Here is a 7,166-nt window from a genome sequence, read left to right as displayed (position 1 = left end):
TTTATTACCAAGAAAGATCTTTTGATTTTTTACAATTTTTCAAGGTCCGGGGTAAGGAAAATTCGAGAAAATTCAATCTCTCTATAAAAATCGTTATATCTCCTAAACTATTCGTCGCGGACTGCTCAAATAAAAACTTTCGTGATCTACATGACCAGATCAATAGAAAAAGAGGTATATTATTACCAAGAAGGAACTTTCAATTTTTTACAATTTTTTAAGGTCCGGGGTAAGAAAAATTCGAGAAAATTCGAGAAAATTTTTCGACTCAAATATTGTCAGGCGAGAGTGGGATTCGAATAACCATGAACTGCCAACACCAACTCTGCTTACCGATTTTCCGTAGTCCCCATAGTTTAGGAGAAATTTGAATTCGAAATTTTTGGAAAAAAACGTAAAAATTCAATCTCTCTACAAAAATCGTTATATCTCCTAAACTATTCGTCGCATACCCCTCAAATAAAAACTTTCGTGATCTACGTGACCAGATCAATAGAAAAAGAGGTATATTATTACCAAGAAGGAACTTTTAATTTTTTACAATTTTTCAAGGTCCGGGGTAAGGAAAATTCGAGAAAATTCAATCTCTCTACAAAAATCGTTATATCTCCTAAACTATTCGTCGCAGACCCCTCAAATAAAAACTTTCGTGATCTTCGTGAACTACGTGAACAGATCAATAGAAAAAGAGGTATATTATCACCAAGAAGGAACTTTTAATTTTTCACAATTTTTTAAGGTCCGGGGTAAGGAAAATTCGAGAAAATTCAATCTCTCTACAAAAATCGTTATATCTCCTAAACTTTTCTTTGCAGACCCCTCAAATAAAAACTTTCGTGATCTACGTGAACAGATCAATAGAAAAAGAGGTATTTCATTACCAAGAAAGATCTATTGATTTTTTACAATTTTTCAAGGTCCGGGGTAAGGAAAATTCGAGAAAATTCAATCTCTCTATAAAAATCGTTATATCTCCTAAACTATTCGTCGCGGACTGCTCAAATAAAAACTTTCGTGATCTACATGACCAGATCAATAGAAAAAGAGGGATATTATTACCAAGAAGGAACTTTCAATTTTTTACAATTTTTTAAGGTCCGGGGTAAGAAAAATTCGAGAAAATTCGAGAAAATTTTTCGACTCAAATATTGTCAGGCGAGAGTGGGATTCGAATAACCATGAACTGCCAATACCAACTCTGCTCACCGATTTTCCGTAGTCCCCATAGTTCAGGAGGAATTTGAATTCGAAATTTTTGGAAAAAACCGTAAAAATTCAATCTCTCTACAAAAATCGTTATATCTCCTAAACTATTCGTTGCAAACCCCTCAAATAAAAACTTTCGTGATCTACGTGACCAGATCAATAGAAAAAGAGGTATATTATTACCAAGAAGGAACTTTTAATTTTTTCCAATTTTTTAAGGTCCGGGGTAAGGAAAATTCGAGAAAATTCAATCTCTCTACAAAAATCGTTATATCTCCTAAACTATTCGTTGCAAACCCCTCAAATAAAAACTTTCGTGATCTACGTGACCAGATCAATAGAAAAAGAGGTATATTATCACCAAGAAGGAACTTTTAATTTTTTACAATTTTTTAAGGTCCGGGGTAAGGAAAATTCGAGAAAATTCAATCTCTCTACAAAAATCGTTATATCTCCTAAACTTTTCGTCGCAGACCCCTCAAATAAAAACTTTCGTGATCTACGTGAACAGATCAATAGAAAAAGAGGTATTTTATTACCAAGAAAGATCTTTTAATTTTTCACAATTTTTCAAGGTCCGGGGTAAGGAAAATTCGAGAAAATTCAATCTCTCTATAAAAATCGTTATATCTCCTAAACTATTCGTCGCAGACTCCTCAAATAAAAACTTTCGTGATCTTCATGACCAGATCAATAGAAAAAGAGGTATATTATTACCAAGAAGGAACTTTTAATTTTTTACAATTTTTTAGGGTCCGGGGTAAGGAAAATTCGAGAAAATTCGAGAAAATTTTTCGACTCAAATATTGTCAGGCGAGAGTGGGATTCGAATAACCATGAACTGCCAATACCAACTCTGCTCACCGATTTTCCGTAGTCCCCATAGTTTAGGAGAAATTTGAAGTCGAAATTTTTGGAAAAAACCGTAAAAATTCAATCTCTCTATAAAAATCGTTATATCTCCTAAACTACTATAAAGTAACGTAGTAAATTTTCTCGAATTTTCCTTACCCCGGACCTTAAAAAATTGGAAAAAATTAAAAGTTCCTTCTTGGTAATAATATACCTCTTTTTCTATTGATCTGGTCACGTAGATCACGAAAGTTTTTATTTGAGGGGTTTGCAACGAATAGTTTAGGAGATATAACGATTTTTGTAGAGAGATTGAATTTTTACGGTTTTTTCCAAAAATTTCGAATTCAAATTCCTCCTGAACTATGGGGACTACGGAAAATCGGTGAGCAGAGTTGGTATTGGCAGTTCATGGTTATTCGAATCCCACTCTCGCCTGACAATATTTGAGTCGAAAAATTTTCTCGAATTTTCTCGAATTTTTTTTACCCCGGACCTTAAAAAATTGTAAAAAATTGAAAGTTCCTTCTTGGTAATAATATACCTCTTTTTCTATTGATCTGGTCATGTAGATCACGAAAGTTTTTATTTGAGCAGTCCGCGACGAATAGTTTAGGAGATATAACGATTTTTATAGAGAGATTGAATTTTCTCGAATTTTCCTTACCCCGGACCTTGAAAAATTGTAAAAAATCAAAAGATCTTTCTTGGTAATAAAATACCTCTTTTTCTATTGATCTGTTCACGTAGATCACGAAAGTTTTCATTTGAGGGGTCTGCGACGAATAGTTTAGGAGATATAACGATTTTTGTAGGGAGATTGAATTTTCTCGAATTTTCCTTACCCCGGACCTTAAAAAATTGTGAAAAATTAAAAGTTCCTTCTTGGTGATAATATACCTCTTTTTCTATTGATCTGTTCACGTAGTTCACGAAGATCACGAAAGTTTTTATTTGAGGGGTCTGCGACGAATAGTTTAGGAGATATAACGATTTTTGTAGAGAGATTGAATTTTCTCGAATTTTCCTTACCCCGGACCTTGAAAAATTGTAAAAAATTAAAAGTTCCTTCTTGGTAATAATATACCTCTTTTTCTATTGATCTGGTCACGTAGATCACGAAAGTTTTTATTTGAGGGGTATGCGACGAATAGTTTAGGAGATATAACGATTTTTATAGAGAGATTGAATTTTCTCGAATTTTCCTTACCCCGGACCTTGAAAAATTGTAAAAAATTGAAAGATCTTTCTTGGTTATAAAATACCTCTTTTTCTATTGATCTGTTCACGTAGATCACGAAAGTTTTTATTTGAGGGGTCTGCGACGGAAAGTTTAGGAGATATAACGATTTTTGTAGAGAGATTGAATTTTCTCGAATTTTCCTTACCCCGGACCTTAAAAAATTGTAAAAAATTAAAAGTTCCTTCTTGGTGATAATATACCTCTTTTTCTATTGATCTGTTCACGTAGATCACGAAAGTTTTTATATGAGGTGTCTGCGACGAACTTTGTATAAATGTAAAATTTTGTTTGTTTTTTTTGAAGAAATTTCTTTTCCTAAAACTTAAATTAAATTTTTGCAAGAACTACTATCTCAGAAGGAAAAAAAGATCGTCTTCGTGAAAATTCCAATCAACCATAAACAGTATTAGCTATTTCAGGACTTTGGACTCTTTATTCCTTTTTCTTTGCTCTTGAAATCAGGTGAATTTCGCTCAATATAATAAAAAAAAACTTGACCAAACTTTATAATTTTCCCCTGTGTTCAGCGGCGCTACGTTCTCCTACTTCTGTAACCTAGATAAATGAGGATTTTTTGGAAGATCGTACCTCATGCACTCGAATCATGTAATTTTTTTTTGTTTCACAAAAAACACAAATATACCAGTATTAAACTCTGAATTAACCTATATCTATAATGACCCAAAACAAAACACTCATTAATTTCCGTTTTATAACCTATTATTCCTTTTTCTGGGTCAGAACAATTTTTTTGGAGAATTCTCGTCTCTGATTATTATGAAATTTTTTTTTCTATTGGTCCTCTAATTCACTTGAAAATCAGAACTCAGTTGAATAATTACTCAAAAAAAAGTTCTGTCCAAGGTCAGATTGGATTTCTTTAAATTTTATTATCCTGGATATTAGACATGAGAACTCAGAATATATTGAATTTCTCTCTTACTACAGTTGAAGGTCTGTGCTTATAATTTACATCTGGTGTACGCTAGTAGTTTCGATTGTCTGGGATACCAACTATTCAATGGCATAGGCCTCGATTTGGTAACATTTTGGATGTTCCACCATTTACTAATGTACATGCCTAAAACCTCTAGAATTTGCTTCTGAATAAGGATTGGTTAAGTCTATTCAATTCTTTTACATTTTTAGACCTCAGATTTAAAAGAATAGAAAAATTCGTCGTTTCGCAATTCAGAATCAAACAATAATTGACCAATGAAATAGAGTAATGTCTAGAAATGACAATGCATATGAAATATGAAAGCAAGGTTTCAAATGAATAAACTCTGCAATCGATTAAAAAGACGGCATTAAATTGCGAATGTAGAATCTTATATTGTTATTATTAGAACTCTTTATTGCTAAATTCATATGTTAGAATCTTATATTCAATTTTTATATTTTTTTATTTATAAATTCCCAATTCTATTCATGTTTCTTTGGACGAATACCAGTTTCTACTATGAAATGAATAATTACAATTCAATTGTATCTATCAATTTCAACATATGTGATTTCCAATTTCAATATCTTTCTTCAATTATTCCTGAAAAGTGATCATTCAAACTTTCATTCTTAACTTCACAAATGATTAATTACTCAACTATCTAATCATCATCAGTGAATAGTAACGAATATTCATAAATATCAACTACTCACTGAATAGAAAACTATTCACTGAATAGCTAGAAGGCTAATTTCTTAGAGTATATTCTATGTTCTAAGGTAAATTTCATAAAAAACTTCAAAAAGGATGAAAGTGTGGCGGCTTCTCATAAAGCTCCACATAGCAACAATAAACACAGCATTCGGTAGCCTAGACGTTAAGAGGTAGACTCACTCACCGTGATGCGACAAGGTGCCGGGTTCGAGTCCCGGCGGCTCCCGATAATAATAAATTTCCCAAGCGTCTGTGACACGGCACACACAATTATACCAAAGTCACCCTGATGAGTCCGGTGTGTGTGCCAGGGACGAAACGCATAAGTAGGCATATGTGCTATCCAACAAAAGTATGTTCGCTTTCTTCGGTTGGCAGATCGAATGTCCCTATTATCGGGAACAAAATATAATTTCGGAAATTTGTACTTTGGTCGGGCGACACAAAAATAATATTAAAGTAAATATAATAATTTAACATAATTGTTATATTCCGCTAAAGATCGAAATGTCGAAATATCAACAGAAAATGGTTTTCTCATTACCTATGTTATAATTATCAACAGAATTTAATATTTATTTTTCAGCTTGCCACATCTATCAGAATCAATTATAACCATATATAAGGGGTACATTTGTATTTATCTATGAATATAACCACGCTTAACATGAAACCACGGAATGCAGATTACAGAAACCACAAAATACAAATATACCCCTAGCTACACTAGCGCCATCTATTTATCCTGTCCGCTGGACATTTTTTCAATGCGAACTGTGGACCATAGATTACAATAAAATTAAGCTGGAAATGAAGAAACGAAATACAGATAATTTTGTGGGATTGGAATTTTTTATTTCGAGCACAGTTTAGGAACTATCTGTTTGAAAATTATTATTATGATTATATATATTATTATTGAAATTTAAAATGAGGCGCACGCGCACTTCTATATTCTACCTAATAGACTAAGGGCCAGTTGCACCATTTGCCTAAACATTAATTAAAAATTTAAACGTTGATTACTCTATGATTTCTCAAGAGAAATCAGAAATTAATCAATGTTTAAATTTTAATCAATGTTTAGGCAAATGTTGCAACTGGCCCCTAATATAAGGTATATGGTTTGACCTGTACATAGTTAAGACGAAGAAAAATATTCTATGTTCGTCAACCATGCCGGGTTGACAAATTGTAAGTAACCTCAGTTTAGCGAATATTCTTTTAAGAGTTACTTTATAAACAGTTGTTGAAGTGATATTTCTAGTGGAAAGTTTCATGTTTAAATAGAAAATTGTTTGAATATGGAGGTAATTTTTTCAATACTAGCTTAGGGTTGTTTTAATTTATTCGAATATTTTCAAATATCAGTTATATTTCATGTAGTTAGTTTTTTTTTTATTGGTTTATGGATTTTCAACCATCATAACGAAAAATTTATTACAATTCATGAAATTTCGACTTTTTAGTTTGTTTTCATGTTTTCTGGAAGTCATAGACTACTCCATTCAATGAGAAATTGCAGTTTTCCTTAGTTGAAGTTTTTCCTCGAAATCTCCTTAAGTATAGAATTTGCTTGAGACCCCTCTCTTTTTATATCTACGTAAAATTGACTGAATGAACAAAAAAATATGCGGCGCACGCGCACTTCTATATTTTACCCAATAGACAAAGGGCCAGTTGCACCATTTGCCTAAACATTAATTAAAAATTCAAACGTTGATTACTCTATGATTTCTCGAAAGAAATCAGAAATTAATCAATGTTGAAATTTTAATCAATGTTTAGGCAAATGGTGCAACTTGCCCCTAACATTAGGTATATGGCTCGACCTGTACATAGTTAAGAAGAAGAAAAATATTCTATGTTCGTCAACCATGCCGGGTTGACAAATTGAAAGTAACCTCAGTTTAACGAACATTCTTCAAAGAGTTACTTTATAAACAGTTGTTGAAGTGATATTTCTAGTGGAAAGTTTCATGTTTGAATAGTTAATTGTTTGAATATGGAGGTAATTTTTTTAATACTAGCTTTGGGATATTTTCATTTATTCGAATATTTTCAAAAATCAGTTATATTTTATGTAGTTAGTTTTTTTTTATTGGTTTATGAATTTTCAACTTTCTTAACGTGAAATTTATTACAATTCAAGAAATTTCGACTTTTTAGTTTCTTTTCATGTTTTCTGGAAGTCATAGACTACTC

The sequence above is a fragment of the Harmonia axyridis genome, chromosome 2, assembly GCF_914767665.1.
Source record: "Harmonia axyridis chromosome 2, icHarAxyr1.1, whole genome shotgun sequence".
NCBI classification, from domain to species: Eukaryota; Metazoa; Arthropoda; class Insecta; order Coleoptera; family Coccinellidae; genus Harmonia; species Harmonia axyridis.
The sequence above is the reverse complement of the archived record's forward strand: the minus strand, read 5'-3'. Positions refer to the sequence as shown.